The sequence below is a fragment of the Watersipora subatra genome, chromosome 10, assembly GCF_963576615.1.
Source record: "Watersipora subatra chromosome 10, tzWatSuba1.1, whole genome shotgun sequence".
Lineage (NCBI taxonomy): Eukaryota > Metazoa > Bryozoa > Gymnolaemata > Cheilostomatida > Watersiporidae > Watersipora > Watersipora subatra.
This window is the reverse complement of record NC_088717.1, coordinates 5,480,849-5,502,499: the sequence shown is the minus strand read 5'-3', so window position 1 is coordinate 5,502,499 and position 21,651 is coordinate 5,480,849. Positions and strand designations below refer to the sequence as shown.

General features: G+C 35.9%; 1 pseudogene; it reads left to right on the top strand.

The window, feature by feature from the left end:
* Positions 1-2,416: 2,416 nt before the first annotated feature.
* LOC137406692 (uncharacterized) lies at positions 2,417-20,701 on the top strand (annotated as a pseudogene).
* The last annotated feature ends 950 nt before the right edge of the window (positions 20,702-21,651 follow it).

Genomic DNA, 21,651 nt, shown 5'->3' with positions numbered 1-21,651 from the left:
TCATTTATGTTACTTGTCGGAGTCATCCTGCCCAACAAATATTAGTTGGAAGAAATATAATCCATCATCATGAAAGTTACGTGGCAGTAAATCTATTTTGTATAAAGGTTATTATTATTAATATGCGAGTCTGTTTGGATAAAACTGGCTGTGATTTCAGATGAATCTCTGACTGATAACAACTGATAATTTATAAACACCAGTAATATATATATATATATATATATACATGTATATGTATTGGGATGCAGTATCTGAGTATCTATCTACTGATTTCATTAACTCACTTAACACTGTCTATTCAGTGTCTTTGCAAGTTATGTAAGTATTGAATTGCTTTAAATGATAAGCATATATTAGAGTAATAAACTATAATCATCATCTCTTTAATATGAGCAATAATTTCTATCTTAACTGTGCAAATTCATGATCATTCTCACGGCTGATGTTATTGTTCTTGTCAATCACTACGAGCGACTAGCACAAAAAATGGGCGTGGCCTAAACGCTCCTTGATGGCACCAGAAACGCTCGTGTTGTTGAATGCACAGTTATCACTCTAGGGGGAGATAACTCTATGGGATTAACCCCCTTCGTTCAATTATGGCTCTATCTAACTCTACGCAATCGCCTAGAAACTACGAGGTGAAGGTCATAAATACCTATAGAATTTCTTGGTAGACACTAACTTGAACGCGTAATGAATGCGTATACATTACGATTTTGCTATCTTATCTTTTTGCTGGACTAGTTGGTTTTCATTAGAGAAAATTTGTTTAACAAGCTGATTAACTGGTATGCTGAGTAAAATCATTTACTGGTATTAAACTCAATCATTTTAAAGAGGTGTGGTATCGCAAATATATAAAACTAAAACAAGAAGTACGAATAATTTTCAAAAGGTATTTTGTAACAGTAACGAAGTCTGATGGTCGACAAGCTTTTTAAAGAACTCTTAAATAAAATAGTGACCTATCAGTAAAAGAAAATCGAGCATGATCACAACTAGTTGGTCAATCCAGAATACATCAGCTCTCACCAAACGTAAAAGACAAACGAGATTTGCTGTTATTCACAACCGCTGAAAAATAAACTAAACAATTCTTATCTATATTGCATTTGTATGAACTTTTGGCTAGACTCAGATTAGTATTTTCAAGTATAACTGTATGGAAAGGGGTTTGTAGAACAAATGATTCTCAGTATGTATATGTTAGATTGTGACTAACTGTTGTGTTTTAATAACAACTAAACATTAGATAGCATTTACTTGGAATATTTGAATTATCTTAAAGATGATCAGATTGTTTAAACATGAGTGATCTGCTTTTGATGAGTTTTTATACACATTAGGTTACGTGTGGTATTGGAGATGACTGCTTTAAAAATAAGCCCACAAGTGAGTTCAACATGCTCTACACTTACATGCTATGAATTTACATGTGCATACTTTTATTTTAAAATGTAATACTAGTTGGCTGTTTGAACCTGCACCATAAATAAAACTAGTTGTTAATAAATTATGTGCACCAAATTATACCTAATGCACAAGGTTTTAGTTAGACTTATACTACATGGTTGCCATTATAAAGCAACTCAACCTAAAGACTGCTTTGCAAAATCAGCCTGTTCATCACTTTCTCAGCCGCAACATTGCAGACCAACGACCTACTGAAACAATGGGTACTTTTGCTATTCCTATATAGCTAATTAGCTGTCGACTCAGCTAGCTACAAGCTTTTTGCGATTGCCAACATACTAGTATTCTGCGAGGTTTTATTAAATCTCATTTGAAAATAGGCAGATTTAAAATTGTAATGCCAATATAATTGTTACTTTTGTGTTACTAACAGATCATTTTCTTAGGTCAGGAGCTTCAGCTTATCATGTATGGTGAGCAATTTATTGGCACTGCAGTAGTTTGAAAGTTGGCGAAATTTAATCCTCCATGATTTTTAATTTTAGCTCATGAAACCTATCTAGCTATAAAAGCAAAACATGCAGTAGCAGATGCAAAACATGCAGATTGAACCTACGCTATAAGTGATATATACTCTTATATGAAAGACTGTGTAAGTAGCTAGAAAGATGTGCTCTGATGTTGATCTGCCATTATGCATAAGGTAGATGAGGGAGGCAAATCTAAATTTGGTTTTAATAAAACGGAATGTGCGAAAGTTTATAGTTTCAACAAATTCTGTGCCATGCTCACTTCTATAACATTTACCTGTCTTAGTTTTTTCTTCGATTAACAACCCTGTGACACAGTTCTGGTCTTAAGTCATACCATTCACACACAAGCAGAACGGTTAAGATGAGACCATAGCAACTCCACTAACAATCCTTCCTACAACAAATATTTTTAAATCAGTGATTTAAATATTTCTGATTCTTTAGTATATCTAAATAATCTAGATATGGCAGAGGAAGAAATCACGCAAGCCTGGGATGTTGAAGAGGTAAATTCAGAATGTAATGATGACTCTACCAGTTCTCATCCTGAAAAACATATTGCCATTGCTGATGGTTCGGCCAGTGCTCACCTTGAAGGAGATCCTACCTTTAGTGACCATTCTAACAATTCTCATCATGGTGAAAAACATCTTGCGGCTAGTGGCGGATTGGCCAGTGCTCACGTTGAGGGCGATCTTACCTTTAAGGACAATTTTACCAATTCTCATCGGGAAAAAAACTTTGCTGCTAATAATGGTTTTGCCAGTGCTCACCTTGAAGAAGATTCTACCTTAAGTGACTATTTTACTAATTCTCATTGTGAAGAACATCTTGCCGCTAATGATGGTTTTACCTGTGGTCACCTTAAGGGTGATCTTACCTTTAGTGACAATTATACCAATTCTCATCATGAGCTGCTCGACTATGATGAGATCAAAAGTTCCCAGTCAATTTGTGACAGCCATGAGTCACCATTTTTGACTGACTCTAACAACTCTAACAATGTCTACAAATCAATAGATTCTACAGGCGTCTCAGTTTCTGACGCATGTCAGGCAGCAAACCTCATTACTAGTTTAGATGAAGTCACGGGAAGTCGTCCCTCTTGTCAGGGTGCGAGCAAATCATTAGACAGCAGTGATCAAAGCTGCAATTGTGTGGGCTCTGGAAAGGTAGTTGAATACAGCTCACCACCCTCTACTATGAAGCTATTTCGTTTTCATCCTTTCAACGAGGAGTCACCCTCTCATGGGACCTGTTCACGAGGGGAAAAATATTTGGCCCCGCATGATGAACCAGAGGTAGCAGAACCTATCCTTCGAACAGGCAGTCACACAAACCTGATGATAAATGAAGTCGATAACACTTACCAATTGGCAGATGAAACATGTAAAGCTGATAACTGTAAGTTTATTATAATTTATAACTAATTGCTATTAATTAATCATTTATAACTTATAACGGTAAGTTACTTATGTATAACTGATAGCTGAAGGCTTATAATTTATCATTGGCCAGAAAAATCTTTATTGTCCTCTGGTGAGTTTTATTCTGAATGCAATCGTTTTGTTTGCGGACTCATTACTTCTGATGGCTTCTATGTTGATGTTTATTAGGTCCGTTGATAACAGTGAGGGGTTGGCAGAATAAAGCGTTCAAATTTTATTGTAATGTGAGTATTTCATCTTGGAGACATTGTAGTCCTCTACCTGCTCTTTAAGCAGATGTTGCAAGTTTTATGTATAAATTTATATTTGGCTACGCGGGGATTTGTCTGCGCATTTATTTCGAAAGTTGGTAGTTAGGAAGGAATTTCCGGCACAACTATAGCTAGTTATATGGTTAATAGAATTGTCATTCCCTTACTGCATATGTTATTGACAACAGCGAGAGAGTTCAGTATTGGTATTGGTCATGAGCAGAGATGCCCCGATTTTAATATCAGAATCGGTATCAGTGCCGATATGGGAGTTAAGTATCTGAATCGGTATCAGCCGATCTTTTCTTAAAAATCGGAAACTTCAGATGCTTTTTACAGATCAACTATTTAGTAGAAAACCGTATTTTAGCCTGCTACACTAATAAAAAAAATCATCAGCTACAAGTTCCTTACTTTTACCTAATAAATTCCGGGCCTGTCACATAATCTATTTCATGTCTATAGTCTAATAAACATCCACGCAGCTTAGGAATATTTTGGCTTTAGTCATGACGTAATCACAAAATGCGGTATTTCCTAATTACAGCGATATGATTTATTGCAGCCAATCACGAACAAAAGAACAATGATGAGAAACAAGAATGTGGTGTAATGTTTCTATTTACTAGCATTATGAAAGTACACGTGTAATTTGAGCAGACGATGCATAAAGTTATCTACATGTATCTTTCTCTTGATCCTGATGATATGATGTATCATTTGTATTGCATAAAATAACCTCAGTGGCTTTAGCCTGTCCTCCATCATCTGTGGCAAGTGAACCCTTCAGTACGACTGGCTACATCGATTGTAATAAAAGATAAAGACGTCTCACTGAGAGAATTGAATCACTAACGGTAATTAAAAGAAACATTTATTTGCTCTAAACTTGTCCAGGCGCAGCAGTTCATTCAGCAGTAGAAGAGAGACTTTATTATTACAGAGAAAGCTGTACCACTAACAGTAATTACTATTATTAATAACATATTACAAGAAACATGGACTGTTTTGTTAGTAGATGCACGGTATGTCAGTATGTGAATATATATACATGTATATCTTTTTTCCATAAATACAAACAAATAAATACATCAATATTTATATTTTTTTGCATCATATTTATATTTGCATAATAAAATGAACAACTATCTATGCAACACAAAAGATCTGAATCGGATTATTTTTCAATAAGAATCGGTATATCGAATCGGTATCTGAATCGGCTGGTAAATTAGAATCGGGGCATCTCTAGTCATGAGCACTTGTTCGGCTTCATATGCTCCTGCTTCACCAAGATTACATGAGAGCTAATGTTGCCCTTGAGTTATTCATTATTCGTTTTTTTCAGTGATTGGTAGAACAACTTCTTAGCTATCTCAAATATCTTCGCGCTGCACAATGTATCAGATGGCAAAATATCAATTGAATGTACTACAGCTTTCACATAAAGCCATGAGGATCTTTTTTAACAACACTAGTCTTGCATTTACCAAGCTTGCTGGATAGCATTGTTTTTATTGTTGTATGAATACTGTTGTAGGTAGGGGCCTGTGCTCAGAAGAACTTCAGCTCGAAGCGAATTTACTGGCTATTGAGAACCTAAACAAGGAAGTTGACTCACTCGGTTCATCCATGGCTCTGCTAGATGCCAATCTGGCTCATTGCCAAATAGAATCATTTTTATTAGATGAACTAGAAATGCAGGTATCAGAGGTGTATTACTATTCTTTATCACATCCATAGAGTTTTTCATTGATCTCATTCATAGAGTTTTTCATTGATCTCATTCATAGAATTATTTATTTATCTTGTCAATAGAGTTTTTCATTGATATCATCCATAGAGTTTTTCATTTATCTTATTCATAGACTTATTTATCTCATCCATATACTTATTTATCTCACCCATAGAGTTATTCTTTTATCTCATTTACATAGTTATTCATTTGTTTCATCCATAGAGTTATTCATTTATCTCACCCATAGAGTTTTTCATTTATCTCAGCCATAGACTTATTTATCTCATCCATATACTTATCTATTTACCTCATCCGTAGAGTTATTCTTTTATTTCATCTACATAGTTATTCATTTATTTCATCCATAAAGTTACTCATTTATTTTATCCATAGAGTTTTTCATTTATCTTATCTATAGAGTTATTCTTTTATTTAATTTGTAGCGTTAGCGTTTTCTCGCATCTATTGAGTTTCACTTTGATCTAATTTATAGAGTTTCATAAAAATACTCTCTCTATCTTTGTGGATTTTTAGTCTCTTATTAGTCACAAATGCCTGTTTTTTACAACATTTTGTATATGAGAGACACGTAGTCTGAAGAAATCTTTCTTATTACAGACGACAGCGTTTGGAGATGGAGAGAGATATATTATGTACCCAGACCTGAATAATCCACCAGAAGTAGAGGAAGCAGAAGGGGGCAATGACGAAACACTGTTAGAGAAATACATTTTGGAGTTTGTGGAAACTAGAAACCAGATCCTCAGGTGTGGTTGATATAAATTAATATAGCTTATTTATAGATCATAAGTATTGTTTGTTGTCTATAAGATTGTATCGTGGGTCTATTTCAGGAACCATTTCATATTCAATGCTCTGGAGTTCTTCACCATAAAAATGAAAGAAGTTGATAATAAACAGTTTTTCAGGATATTTGCTTTTGTAATAGTTCTTTTATTGACACTGACGGGCACACTAATACTGCAATTATAGTATTTTAATAAGTCTTGTTCTTGCCCACTAGATATTAGCAAAAAATCAAATGTTGTTTTTTCATTGATTAGCTGCTCTCCATCCCAAAGATGAATATCTTTATTTCGCTTATTAAAGCTTTTTGGTGCGTTGTAACAACTGCTCCTGTGGCAAATCACAGTATAAGAAAATCGTATTAGTAAGTTATTATCAGTGAATACGAAAGATAAAATTATGTCTCGGAAACCTAAAACTTGTTGGTTATTCTTTGCTGTGCAGGTGTATTTAAGCGACTGTATAGTTCATAATGGACCACCTACAGCGAGGACTGCACAATTAAGATTCAAATATAATTTTAATATGCATTCAAGAACACTCAAGATCATGGTAACTAAAATAGTCAACACGTTTTTCACATCTTCTGCTTCACCTCATATGTTTTTTCACCGTGTACTGCTGTTCCTAAGCAGTTAGAAGTACTGTTGCACAAACTTTCATTAACAGTGTTTTTCATTATTTTGCTAGTGAGAACAGGAGTCGATGGGGTGAGGAGCTCGAGAGAGTTCAAGACTTGGATGATTACAGTGCTATAGACATCTTACCTGATGGTCTGTTGTTAGTGTTACGTCTTGACGATATGATTCACTTATTTTCATATTCACTGTGAAATCGTTGTGAATCATTAATGATCTTTTCGGGCTTCATGCCATTCAAAAAATTATTAATTTGTTATAAAATTGTCGAATATTTTGTAAGGTATTTAAGACCCTCATTTTACTGTTTTGATATAGACATGGCTACTATGTGATAAAAGTTACCAACAAATAACAAAGACGTAGCAGCAGCGATGTATAAATATTTACTGACTCTGTTATCTGACAGCTATTTAGTTTCCACTGAGAGTAGTTTACTCCAAAAATCGATCTTTGAAGTATTTAGTTTACTGTTTAAATCACCATGTATTACCAGTTATATTACATAAGTTGTCTTTTCTCAGACCTTTTGTAACATTTCAATAGTCAGCAAAAGCACCTCCATTAGGTTACTTACTACTGAGAAAATACTGAAATACGGTGCAAATGAACATAATTTTTTGTTAACCAAGAAATATATAAGTATCCTTGTTCTTTTATTTTAAATCATGTAGCATTCCTGCTAATGCAAGTAACAGTAGTAAAAGGTCTAGGGGAGCAATCTCGAATTAAGTTGTAAGATAATGCAATGACCTATCAATGACCTTTAACCTTATTTCTAGAGATTATCTTGAGAATACTTTCTTATATGCCACGCTGGTATAACATGACAGTCACAGCTCTCGTGTGTAAAAGATGGTACATTCTTTCTGCTGATCCATCACTATGGCAACATATTAATGTTCCTTCTGAGTCTGGAATCGACCCGCACTGGCTGGGCTTTTTAGCCAGCAAAGCTCCACAGCTTAAGTCCATTGCGGTTCGAGGTTTGTTATTTATTATACCATATATAGTCATGTATGAGTGGTTGATCAGTGCTGACAGTAGACTGTTAGCTATTACCAACTTACCAACCTGTAACTCTGACTGACCAGTGCTGACAGTAGACTGTTAGCTATCACCAACTTACCAACCTGTAATTCTGTCTGATCAGTGCTGACAGTAGATTGTTTAGCTATTACCAACTGACCAACCTGTAACTCTGACTGATCAGTGCTGACAGGAGACTGTTAGCTATTACCAACTGACCAACCTGTAACTCTGTCTGATCAGTGCTGACAGTAGACTGTTAGCTATTACCGACTGACCAACCTGTAACTCTGTCTGATCAGTGCTGACAGTAGACTGTTAGCTATCACCAACTTACCAACCTGTAACTCTGACTGATCAGTGCTGACAGTAGACTGCTAGCTATTACCAACTGACCAACCTGTAACTCTGTCTTATCAGTGCTGATAGTAGACTGTTAGCTATTCCCAACTGACCAACCTGTAACTCTGTCTGATCAGTGCTGACGGTAGACTGTTAGCTATCACTAACTGACCAACCTGTAACTCTGTCTTATCAGTGCTAACAGTAGACTGTTAGCTATTACCAACTGACCAACCTGTAACTCTGTCTGATCAGTGCTGACGGTAGACTGTTAGCTATCACCAACTGACCAACATCTGGCTTTGGCCTATCAGTGCTTCTCTTTTTGAAGTCTGAAGTAAGATTTGATTTTCACAGTCAAAACAGATTCACTTACAGTTGCATTTATGTCCACTCTCGCATTTGCAGTGATGTTTTTCAGTTGCTTTAACCCTACACCAGTTCTAGATCTCCCTTTTAGAAAAACTGGAATTAATATGTTTGTCTTATGCACAGGAGGACGCAATATATCGAGGGATGTTCTCTCTGTCATAGCTCGGTTCTGCCCTCTTCTGAATGTTGTTGACTTTGGATTCTGTAACATCACTGTGCAGATGCTTGATATACTCGTTGAGAATTGCCCGAGCATTCACACGGCCAACTTTGAAGGCTGTGAGTGTGTCAGCTTTTCTTGGATAAAGGCTCTGTGCAAGCTGCAGGTGAGAGCTTTACTTACATATATATCAGGTAAGTCTAAACGATAGCAAAGTACAAATAAGTTTTTAGCATATCGCAACTATGTACAACTGCTCAGTAGTATACATTTTTATTGTAGACAAAGAAGATTTGGTTTATTCCAAACTATTAAAAAGGGTATTTTCTTTCTAAAATGATTTTACGATGTCTTCTACTGATCACTTGTATTAATTTTATTGACAATGTAAAGCTTAAATCTGGTGCCATAACAAGTCTGATCACGCCTTGCTCTTCGGTCAATAACATATGAGTGTTTTAGTGTATTACAGAAAGCCTCAAGTACCCTATGTATGCGTTTCTTGTATTTGAGCACTCAAGTTTATTGTTATACTCTGTCTACTTGTATCGTTAGTTGGTTAAACTGGTCTCTTGTTGTAAAGGTATTTTTGGTAAAAAAATTATTTTTTTTATATTAAAAAGCAACAGTGTTTGCAGTCTGTTGCTTTCAATTATTTTTTTCATCATCTAAAGTAGGAGAGCAGCCTTGGGTTTATAGAGAGAACTGCTGGATGTTAGGGCATTCGATCTACAATCAACAGGTTGAGATCATAAGCTATAAAAGGTCAGGACACTCGATCTACAATCAATAAATTGAGATCGTAGCCTAAAAGAGGTTAGGACACTTGATCTACGAGAACTGGTTAAAATCAGGGGCTATAAGAGATTACGGTGTTGTACCTACAATTAGCGGATTGAAATCGCAGGCTATAGGAGGTTATTACACTTGGTCTATTCTCAACAGATTGATATTAGAGGTTAGGAGACGGTACCTACAATAAACAGGCCGAAATCAGAAGTTAAAGCGCTTGATTAGTCATCAACAGGCTGGCATCTGAGTCATCAACAGGCTGACATCAGAGTCATCAACAGGCTGGCATCTGAGTCATCAACAGGCTGGCATCTGAGTCATCAACAGGCTGGCATTTGAGTCATCAACAGGCTGGTATCTGAGTCATCAACAGGCTGACATCTGAATCATCAACAGGATGGCATCTGAGTCATCAACAGGCTGGCATCTGAGTCATCAACAGGCTGGCATCTGAATCATCAACAGGCTGGCATCTGAATCATCAACAGGCTGGTATCTGAGTCATCAACAGGCTGGCATCTGAATCATCAACATTCTGGTGTCTGAGTCATCAACAGGCTGGCATCTGAGTCAGCAACAGGCTGGCATCTGAATCATCAACAGGCTGGCATCTGAATCATCAACAGGCTGGTATCTGAGTCATCAACAGGCTGGCATCTGAATCATCAACATTCTGGTGTCTGAGTCATCAACAGGCTGGCATCTGAGTCAGCAACAGGCTGGCATCTGAATCATCGACAGGCTGACATCTGAATCGTCAACAGGCTGGCATCTGAATCGTCAACAGGCTGGCATCTGAGTCATCAACAGGCTGGCATCTGAGTCATCAACAGGCTGGCATCTGAGTCATCAACAAACTGGCATCTGAGTCATCAACAGGCTGGCATCTGAATCAGCAACAGGCTGGCATCTGAATCTTCAACAGGCTGGCATCTGAATCATCAACAGGCTGGCATCTGAGTCATCAACAGGCTGGCATCTGAATCATCAACAGGCTGGCATCTGAGTCATCAACAGGCTGGCATCTGAGTCATCAACAGGCTGGCATCTGAATCATCAACAGGCTGGCATCTGAATCATCAACAGGCTGGCATCTGAGTCATCAACAGGCTGGCATCTGAATCATCAACAGGCTGGCATCTGAGTCATCAACAGGCTGGCATCTGAGTCCCGCAGAGAGTATTTAATGTTCCTAATGCTGTATCAAAAAATTGCCAACTTGACAAGATGTCAGCAAATCAGCAAGTAGGCAGATAGTTGAGGTTTCTTTGTCATCACAAACTTTACCTCTGCAGTTCAACAAATGGCTATAAGATCAACCCTTGCACACTTTAGCTTTAGCGGAGATTATCACAGATGCTGTATGCACTAAGGCTATAGCCGATTTGCATCTTCCAAGTTTTAATTCTGTTTAAGAGCAATGGTTGCTTTTAGAATTCCAGGCTATATTCCATAGGAAGTAAGAGCATTACCTTCACTCTTAACCTATGAAGATCATTTGTTATAGAAACTCAGGAATATTAACATAAGTCACTGCAACCACCTGTCAGATGATGACATTGTTTATATGGCAGAGCACATGACATCACTTGTCGACGTGTCCATAGATGGCAACTCATTTCTCTCTGATCAGTAAGTTCTTGTTGTTTTGATCAGGCATTAAACTCAGCATTCTGAAAGTTATCAAATTCTTTCTAAATGTTAGGTTTATTTTGTCTGATTTTTATACAAAATTATAGTTTGCAGTTTTTCTCAGTACAGAGCTTAGCTTCAAAATAAGAGTTTTTATTTTAAAATTATTGATGTGCTTTTACTAAGGAGCTTAAGACTGCCACACATTGAAGAATATTGAATTTATATTGAATCTCAGAGAATTGATACAACAACAAACGCTTTATGAAGGTGAATCTTGCGAAATTTTTGTCCTTGACATTCCCATTATTATTTCTTTTTTCAGCCTTTTAGTGAGATCAAAAGGCCTGTTTCTTCTAAAGTAATTTGCTTTTTAAACCACACATCAGGCAAACCTTTATTCAAACATCATAAAGTGGGCAGATAAGAGCTTTTGCAGTGGTATCAACACTCAAATCATGAGGTAGTTCACACACCTTTCCTACAGTGTGTGCCTGAGTAACTTCACTTACTATCAACCTGTGTTCCATGTAACAGAAATTAATTTATCAGTTTTATGACTTGCTCTCTATTTACATATTGTTCTTGCAGATGTGTCCAGGCATTATGTAACAAACATAGAGAGTCTCTTGTGAAGTTGTCTATCGATGGCGCAGAAAGCACAGACGCCTCCATAGAAAATGCTCTTTCCTGTCCAAACCTGACTCTCTTTACTGTCTCCTTTGCGGACAACCTTACCAACAGATCTATTGACTACTTCTTGGTTAGTTTGTCTATTCAGTGCAGCTCTATCTTATCTTCCATATTGTTAACTGTTATTCTATTATATGCTATGTTTCTTGTGTTAGAACTATGCTAACTGTAACATAAATATATTTTGATAGTCATTATATTATACTAGTATGCTAGAACTCCTGTGCGTTATAAAAGATTCTTATGTGCAAATCAGCATATGTATAATTAGTTTGTGTTATCGCCAGGCGATCATTTGGTGTAGTGGTAGTGTGCTTGCCTTCAAATCTGAAGCCCATGGTTTGATTCCCGATTAAGGCAATCTTTTTCCTAACTTTTTTAGCATTGTTTTGTACAGACAGATTCATTATAGTAAAGATTATTTTGTGTTAGAACTATAGTAATAGAAACATGTTTTATTCAACAGCAGGTAACAATGAACTCATTTACTCAGGCTACATAGATATAGCTACAAGTCTCAAGGCTATTTTAATGCTAGTCAGTGTTTATATATTAAAAACATGAACAATGATATAATGAGCATAACTCAAGTATGAACCATGTTTAATGTATACAACTGCGAAACTTCAACATCTTAATGGGATGGATTTGCCCTCATTTTCTATAAAGGCTGTTTCGTTTTTGTGGGGTAATCTCACTGGCTGTTACTGTGCAATAGGCTTACAACTATCTAGTAGGTGTCTGCTTGCTAAGTTATGCTATGCCATGCCACTCTAGAGGTCTAGAGGTTAATTCTATCTAGCTTTTAACGGCTCAATGTGGCTTTTAGGGTTTCATCACACGGGTGAGCTTTTGAAGAGCCCTAGCTTTTAGATGGCTTATAATAGATAGCTTAGCCTTACGTTTTAGACTTGAATCTCATACGGGCTTGTTGTAAGTAGTTTAGCAGGGCCTCTGAGGGCTCGAAAATAAGCTTTATTACTTAAACGTAAGCTTATTAATTTATTTTGCAATGAAAATAAAACATATCTGGCATGTCTTTCACAGAATGGGCGAGCCATGACACATCTGCAAATTCGGAAGAATAAGATCATAGACATAAACAGGATGCAGAGTCTGTTTGTTTCCACATCAATGCAGCACTTGATTCATTTAGACTTAACAGAGTGTCTGTCTGTTACTGACCCTGTGGTAGAGGCCATATGTAAATGGTAAGTTAACAGAGTGTTTGTCTGTTACTGACCATGTGGTAGAGGTCATATGTAAACGGTGAGTTAACAGAGTGGTTGTTTGTTACTGACCCTGTGGTAGAGGCCATATGTAACTAGTGAGTTGACAGAGTAGCTGTCTTTTACTGACCCTGTAGTAGAGGTCATATGTAAATGGTGAGTTGACAGTGCGGTTGTCTTTTACTGACTCTGTGATAGAGGCCAAATGTAAATGGTAAGTTAACTGAGTGTTTGTCTATTACTGACTCTGTGGTAGAGGTCATATGTAAATGGTGAGTTAACTGAGTGTTTGTCTATTACTGACCCTGTGGAAGAGGTCATATGGAAATGGTAAATTAACAGAGTGTTTGTCTGTAACTGACCCTGTGGAAGAGGTTGTATGTAAATGGTGAGTTGACAGAGTGGTTGTCTTTTACTGACCCTGTGGTAAAGGCCATCTGTAAATGGTGAGTTGACAGAGTGTTTGTCTGTTACTGACCATGTGGTAGAGGTCATATGTAACTAGTGAGTTGACAGAGTGTTTGTCTGTTACTGACCCTGTGGTAGAGGCCATATGTAAATGGTAAGTTAACAGAGTGTTTGTCTGTTACTGACCCTGTGGTAGAGGCCATATGTAACTAGTGAGTTGACAGAGTGTTTGTCTGTTACTGACCCTGTGGTAGAGGTCATATGGAAATGGTAAATTAACAGAGTGTTTGTCTGTAACTGACCCTGTGGAAGAGGTTGTATGTAAATGGTGAGTTGACAGAGTGGTTGTCTTTTACTGACCCTCTGGTAAAGGCCATCTGTAAATGGTGAGTTGACAGAGTGTGTGTCTGTTACTGACCATGTGGTAGAGGTCATATGTAAATGGTAAGTTAACAGAGTGTTTGTATATACCTCACCGTGTTATGTGGTTTACCCGTAGATGGTCCGTTGCAATAATATAAAATAATTTACATATCGTTGCTATAAACTTATATCTAATAACTAATTTTCTTGATTAATTTTTTAATTTAATAATTCTTATTAACTTTTATTATATTATTAATCTTAATTAATAATATGAACACCCGATAATTTAATAACTAATAATAATTGATAGAAGCAAAGCAGAGTTTATATAAAATAATTCTTACAAAACAAATTAAGATGACTGGCAGGTTATAGTGTTGGTGAGTATATGGCTCCGAGTATCTCCTTCCCATCACAGGGGCGTAGAGCACAAGTTTGGTAGTGGCAAACATTATTGGAAAGAAGCTGGTTCTTACATAAGCAGGGAGAGCAGCAAATTCCTGCTAAAGCTGCTAGTTCTCATAAGAGCAGTTGTTTTTGAGGGAGCAGACAACCTCTGTAAACCCAGTCCATTGTTAAAGCAAATTTTTATTTATCAATCATAGACAGTATGAGCAGTGCATGCAAAATCTTCTAAATCAGCCAAGTTTGGAGTTGTTCTCTTCCACACCAAAGCGGCCATTTTTGTCAAGAAGCCCTTTTTCCTGATGTAGTACAAAGTGGCTACAATATTTTTAAAAAGCTTTTTTAAAATGCAGCCATTGTTGATAAGGCTATTTTTGTTGTAAGTGTTCAAGCTGTACTTTTTTAGCCCACAGTCTCTTGTCATCATAAAAATAATCAAAGTCAGTGTGTATCTTAACATTGATTTTTTACGCGTCACACATTTTTGTGAATTTTTAGCCAGTTCATTTTGGTAGCAGGCACTACATTGAAATCGGTTTGGCGAGGTTTTCAACAGAGCAAATCGTCATTTTTTGCTATCCACATCGTCGGTGTTGTAAAATGTTTAGTTAATTGATTATTCTCTCCAAAATATCCTTGATGTACTAACAATAGATTAGACCTTGTCTTCAGTATTCATATATGATGGTATCAAGAAGGTTGCATAGTGTGGTTGAATCTGATTGGTTGATGTTTTAATAGTTTCACAGCCCCAGTCTGTGGTCTTTGGTTGATTTTATAGATGAGCAGATAAATTTGTTTTATTATTTATATTATAAGCAGAACAAAGGTTCTATGAAATGTAGCCAAGTTTTTATTTGATCCATAGATTTATCATAAACATACTTTATGCTTGATACAACATCTGGTCTACATGCTAGTGTTTATGTTGATGTTATTCAAATAGCCTTGGTTTCCAAAGTATGTGTGATTCTAAAATCTCATGGTAAGTGTAGGCAGTTATTACTCTCGGGCTAATTTTTCAGCTGTCCCCGTCTTGTGGCACTCATACTCCAATGGTGCTGGTCAATAACAGATGTAGGGGTCGAGCACATCGTAAACACATTCTGGTAAGTAACTCAACTTATTCTTTTTATAGATAACCAGTAGCTCAGGCCAACTTTGCAAAGAGCTTTTGTTGTGAATATCTATACTTGTAAAGCGTAACTATAGCCTTAAAATGTTAATAATATAAACAAACTTTTGTGCAAATTATTTTTATATATTTTGCATATTTTTTCCATTTTCTCTAAGAAAACATTACAATGTAGTTATGGATGTAGACTTGCAGGGCTCTAGTAATTTACATTTAGATTTTATTGTTATATTCGGATTCACAAGAAAATGAGCTTATGTAATGTTGTATAGGTTAACCAGATTAAACTGCCAAAGTTGGGTTTATTTCTCATTGATTGTTGCTAATGATACAGTAGCATGCTCTTTCACTCTTAGAGAATGCATGCTAATTGTAGTGCCGTGGAAACCAACAGGAAGAGGCTCTCTAAATTGAGGCCAACTATATACAGCTTTTATTGATAAATTACATGTTTCGGTTTGTCACCAAATGCAAAAAAGCGTACAGTCATACTTCGATATATGAGGGTCCGAACATATGAGGAATTTGAGATACTAGAAAGATTCCATTCAAATTTTTGCCTTGAGATACGATGTAAATTGGAGATACAAGCATATGAGACGGCTCCCGATGCGTTCGCTAGGTGACCAAGTATGCGAGAGGCTGCTCATGTGAACAGCATCACGTGGTCTTTCTTATCGAGTCAGTGTGAAAACGTTTTAAAAAAGAGCACTAAAAGTGAAGGTGACAGCAAGACAAAAAGAGCACTAAAAGTGAAGGTGACAGCAAGACAAAAAGAGAACTAAAAGTGAAGGTGACAGCAAGACAAAAAGAGAACTAAAAGTGAAGACAGCAAGACAAAAAGAGAACTAAAAGTGAAGACAGCAAGACAAAAAGAGAACTAAAAGTGAAGACAGCAAGACAAAAAGAGAACTAAAAGTGAAGGTGACAGCAAGACAAAAAGAGAACTAAAAGTGAAGGTGACAGCAAGACAAAAAGAGAACTAAAAGTGAAGGTGACAGCAAGACAAAAAGAGAACTAAAAGTGAAGGTGACAGCAAGACAAAAAGAACTAAAAGTGAAGGTGACAGCAAGACAAAAAGAGAACTAAAAGTGAAGACAGCAAGACAAAAAGAGAACTAAAAGTGAAGACAGCAAGACAAAAAGAGAACTAAAAGTGAAGGTGACAGCAAGACAAAAAGAGCACTAAAAGTGAAGACAGCAAGACAAAAAGAGAACTAAAAGTGAAGACAGCAAGACAAAAAGAGAACTAAAAGTGAAGACAGCAAGACAAAAAGAGAACTAAAAGTGAAGACAGCAAGACAAAAAGAGAACTAAAAGTGAAGACAGCAAGACAAAAAGAGAACTAAAAGTGAAGACAGCAAGACAAAAAGAGAACTAAAAGTGAAGACAGCAAGACAAAAAGAGAACTAAAAGTGAAGACAGCAAGACAAAAAGAGAACTAAAAGTGAAGACAGCAAGACAAAAAGAGAACTAAAAGTGAAGACAGCAAGACAAAAAGAGAACTAAAAGTGAAGAAAGAACAAAAAGAGCAAAGCCAGAAAAAAGTAAAAAACTGAAAATGAAAAAAAATTAAGTAACTTTAGTGTAACGTAAGATTAAAACTTATTTTTAAATGTGTGTATAATAAGCTATTTTCGTTTAAATTAAATTTAGAGTTTATGTTACCTAGCGTCACAAAAGTGTAGCATACCGATTGTGTTGCCATCGAGTCTCTCTCACCCCTGTAAGAAGATAAGAATTCTAAAGTGCTACAGAGCACTGTTTTATTGCAGATCATAATCGTTAGATAAGTATTTGTTACTTTGTGAGCATAGGTGATGAATTACAATAGTTAAAGTCACGTTTTCTATTTGTAACATACCGTTTTAGGTAGTTTTTCAGGTGGTAGGAACAGACTCATTTGTATCTGGTTATGTTATATAGGATAAATTGACTTAAGATACGAGCTCGGTCTCGAAAAGTATTCAGCCGCATGTCGAAATAAGACTACTTCGAGTTCAACTATTGTATGCTTGGAGTTGTCTGAACTTACATAAGACAATTCCTTTATTTAAAATTTAATAAGCTTGAATAAAGTAATGAGTTATTAATAATTTTATCTCTCTGTTGGATTTTTTACTTTCTGTCACGTGTCAAACTCATAATTCTTCTTACCCTTGAATAACGGGATATTACACGTATAATACATGTATATACGTGTATTACATATATATACATATATGTAATACATACATGTATATATGATACATATAAGATACGTATAACGTATAGTAAAGATAAACATATATATGCCCAACTAATTATTTAGTTTCCAGGCTTTACAATGATTATATAATGACATAATATGCTGTGGGTTATGTAATGTAATGGTTAATATTTTGCATAGAAAGTCATCCCAATGCTCAAATACATTAATTTTCAGCAATCTCCAGCATTTGGACCTGCTAGGTTTGGATACGATACAAGGTGGCAGCTTTGACAAATTACCACAGAAGTTACCTAGACTAGTCTACCTTAATCTAGCTCAGTGCAACAGGGTGAGTCTCCTACAACTCGTATTATAATCACAGCTGTTTTAGGTACTGAAGCTACATTTGATGTGTCCACATATGTCTGCATAAAAAGAAAAGGCTGAATGCTTTCAAAGATTGGAAGCTGTTCATAGGTTTTTTGAAGTTTTTAACGGTTTTTCAAAGCTAAATTTTTTCTCAACAAGTTTGCTAGTTGACAGATTTCTCACAACTTTACACTATATTGAATTTTAAATATCCGTGTTTGATTTATTGAGTTTAAAGATTAAATGCTCTTTGAAGTGGCTACGAGAGATGGTTGGTTGTCTTGCCTATATTCATGGGTTCAAGTCATACATGTAGCTTATGTCTATACCACTTTCGTTTCCTGTGGCTGCTGGATCTGATCATATTCAAACTTAATCTTTTGAAAGAGGCATGGATATTGTTTAACAAGCACCATCAAGTCTCCACATCCAATTTTTCTGGCATACAGCAGAATTTGGGAACATATTTTCCCACCACCATACGAAGTGATTTCTAGCACAGAACTAGTAAAACACATTAAAAAGTACCACAATAAGCTGTTAAAAGGTTTCATAAGTTGTATACAGCAGAACACACTTCATAAACTAGATGAACAAATGATATAATAATGTAAAAATAATAATAATATTAAAATATACATAATATATTATAATATACAGTTAGTATTACTGAAATGTGAACAAGAGAGAACCCTTCACTGAATATTGAATATCATGCTTTAAAATAATAATATTAATGTGGGTCAATAAGTAGTAATGTGGACTACTTACCAACAGTCACTGATTTTTCCAGTTTTGGGAAAGAAAAAAGCTTAAATAAATTAAAAGTAAAACAAAAATGCATAAATCAGTTTAAACTACATGTAGGCCCTATATCTTATGTAAGTTATAGCGTATCTTGCTCTTTCTTCTCACTCTCTGGCCGATCTTACACGCTGCCAAACCTACAGTTCTGTTCATGTACTCTAGGTTTTAAACCTATGAAAACTTTTTTTTAAATTACAAGGACTGCTTCTAAAAAAACAAAAAATAGTTGTTTAGCACATTGGCATGAAAGCCAGCTTTAACTTTTTAAAACACTTTGCATAAATCCGCGTGCACATGACACATGGTCACCAGAAAGCTCCAGTTTATAGCAAAAGGTATGTGTTGAAACTTTAGACTAGTGCTCTAGTTGGATAGAAGTTGTAAAAATGCTCATTTCTATCCTAGAATTCCTTATGAATACTGTTTCAATTTCTGTCAGTTCTTCCAGCCTGAAATCTTTACTATAATAAGAGCCATATCTATCTGTCCAAAGCCAAGCAAAGAGCATAAAAAACTTGCATCATATGGGAATCAAACTTAGATATTACGATTCTACCACTCATCCACCTTGCCATATCTAAGAATAATTATGCGCATAGTTATTACACATGACAATCTCACATGATGAATGAGACTGAGAGCGTACTGGTTCTTGTTATTTTAGCAATCATGCCAAATGTCTCTTCTCAATTTTCAGCAACCAGACAGTTCTGCTGTATCTCAACCTAGCATACCAGATTTTATTTAATCATCAGTCCTCTGTGTTGAGATGAAATTAGTTTTGTTCACCAATCTATTCTTATAAGAATGCTCGCTGCTACATTCCACAGTTTTTATGTACAAGCCAGGTACTGGAACATGTTAGTTCACTATGCTTAGGTTTGATTGTAAAAGGCAAGCCTTGGCTCCTACCGATATGAAGAGGGAAATCATCTGCTTCAGATGCAGCTCAAAGTGTCAAGGTGCATCATGGAAGTGATGAATTTGACACAGCTAACAATAAATGGGATATATTGTTAGCTTTGCTGAGTTATGTTGACACTAGGATTTTATTAGAATGGCTGTATTATTTGTTGTTTGTTGAGACACATAAACCTTTGCCAGTTATCAGAGGTTATTCTCGTTCCTTTTTTTCTTTAAATACTTTACAACCTCTAATTGAACGCCACCTCTATTGGAATGTCACTTCTATTTGAATGCCACCTCTATTTGAGCGCCACCTCTATTTGAACGCCACCTCTATTTGAACGCCACCTCTATTTGAACGCCACCTCTATTTGAACGCTACCTCTATTCGAATGCTCCTCTATTTGAATGCCACCTCCAGTTGACCCCCACTATAATAGAGGAAGGGTTGAAAAATAGCGCCATGACGTTCAATTAGAGGTCTTACGGTTTTTACAAATTTCTCAGGCCCTTTCAGCTGGCATAAAAAAGGTTTTTTGGAGAGGTTTTTTAGGCCATTTGCTATGTGGGGGCTAGAAATTTTTAGCTTATGAAAAAATAGAGGAAGCACCATTCTAATGAGATGCTTAAAAATGGAATGAAATTTATACAAAGAGTACTCAAGTTACTGAAGAGAATATTGTTTTCAACTATTCAAAGTTTAGTGACTCAGTAAATACTAAAGATTTAATGTCTATGGTTAGTGTTTTATTGTACCACTTGCATAGATTGATGATGATTTGCTGGTGAGGGTGCTGGCGAGGATGCCCCAACTAACAGCTATCAACTTCTATCATGAGAACTTCCGCAATGCTACATGATTGGCCTCTATCTTGTTTCGGGGTCAGTCAGTTGGCGACCCCCTCTCACTTGAAGTATTTAATTTGACACCCTTCAACCTATTTATCAACCTATCTACAATATCAAACAATGCTCAATTTGTTCTAACTTATTTCACTCTTTTATCTTTTGAATTGCTGTTTCATGTTTAACTGTTGCATTCCGAGCAAACCAATGTTGGTTACAAGCTTAAACCCTTTTTAATAATACCTATTTCCTAAATGTTTTCATATGTTACCTCGTTATTTTGGTGTCCTTGCTCTATTGCTATTGAAATATATGCAGATAAAATATACTTTTTTCGAAGCACTTTTATTCATTATATGTCAGTCATATAGCTAATGAAATGTGTTTTTATACATAGGTCATGTTTGGCTAGTCAATTATGAAAGCTAAAAATCAATTCCTTATGTACTTTCATGCTCTAGTTGTAAGTATATTTTCCATTATATATTTCACTATAAAAATGATGGAATTATGAGGAAAAATTACCTGATTAAATGCATTTTCAAGCAAGCAGACAGCAAGCACTAGTGCCATATTGCTAAAGACTAACAAGTTATAACACCGCATGTTAGTAGCTGAATTGCGCTGTTAATATTAATTCTTTCAAGCTGGTATAAAATCTTGAGTGACAATATTAATTTGATTGGTTTTTTACAAAATACATTTTTCATCTCTAATTTCGTTCATGTCGCACACTGATGTGTAACATAAAATTAATGTGTTTATTTCAATGGTTGAAGGTCTCAAAAGTTCAAGGCCAGTCTGGTTGCCATGGTAAGTGGATCTTTGTTGTTTATATTATGAACTAGTAACCTGGCAGACTTGCTTGCTGTGAGAGATCATCATGTTGGCCATTAAAGCACAGAGAATAACAAAATATCTGATAGGTTAATCTGTGATAATATCAGGTATTTAATTGGTGCAAGTGTTAGAGTGTTAGGCTACTAAGCAGAATATCAACAGTTTGAATCCCGTTTACAGCAATCTATTATCTCAACCTCTAACCATGGTGACAGACATGTTATTACAATGAAGATTTCCAAGTTTTATGCTAGGTTTTATGCAATTCGGCTATAGCTATTAAAATGATGGAATAA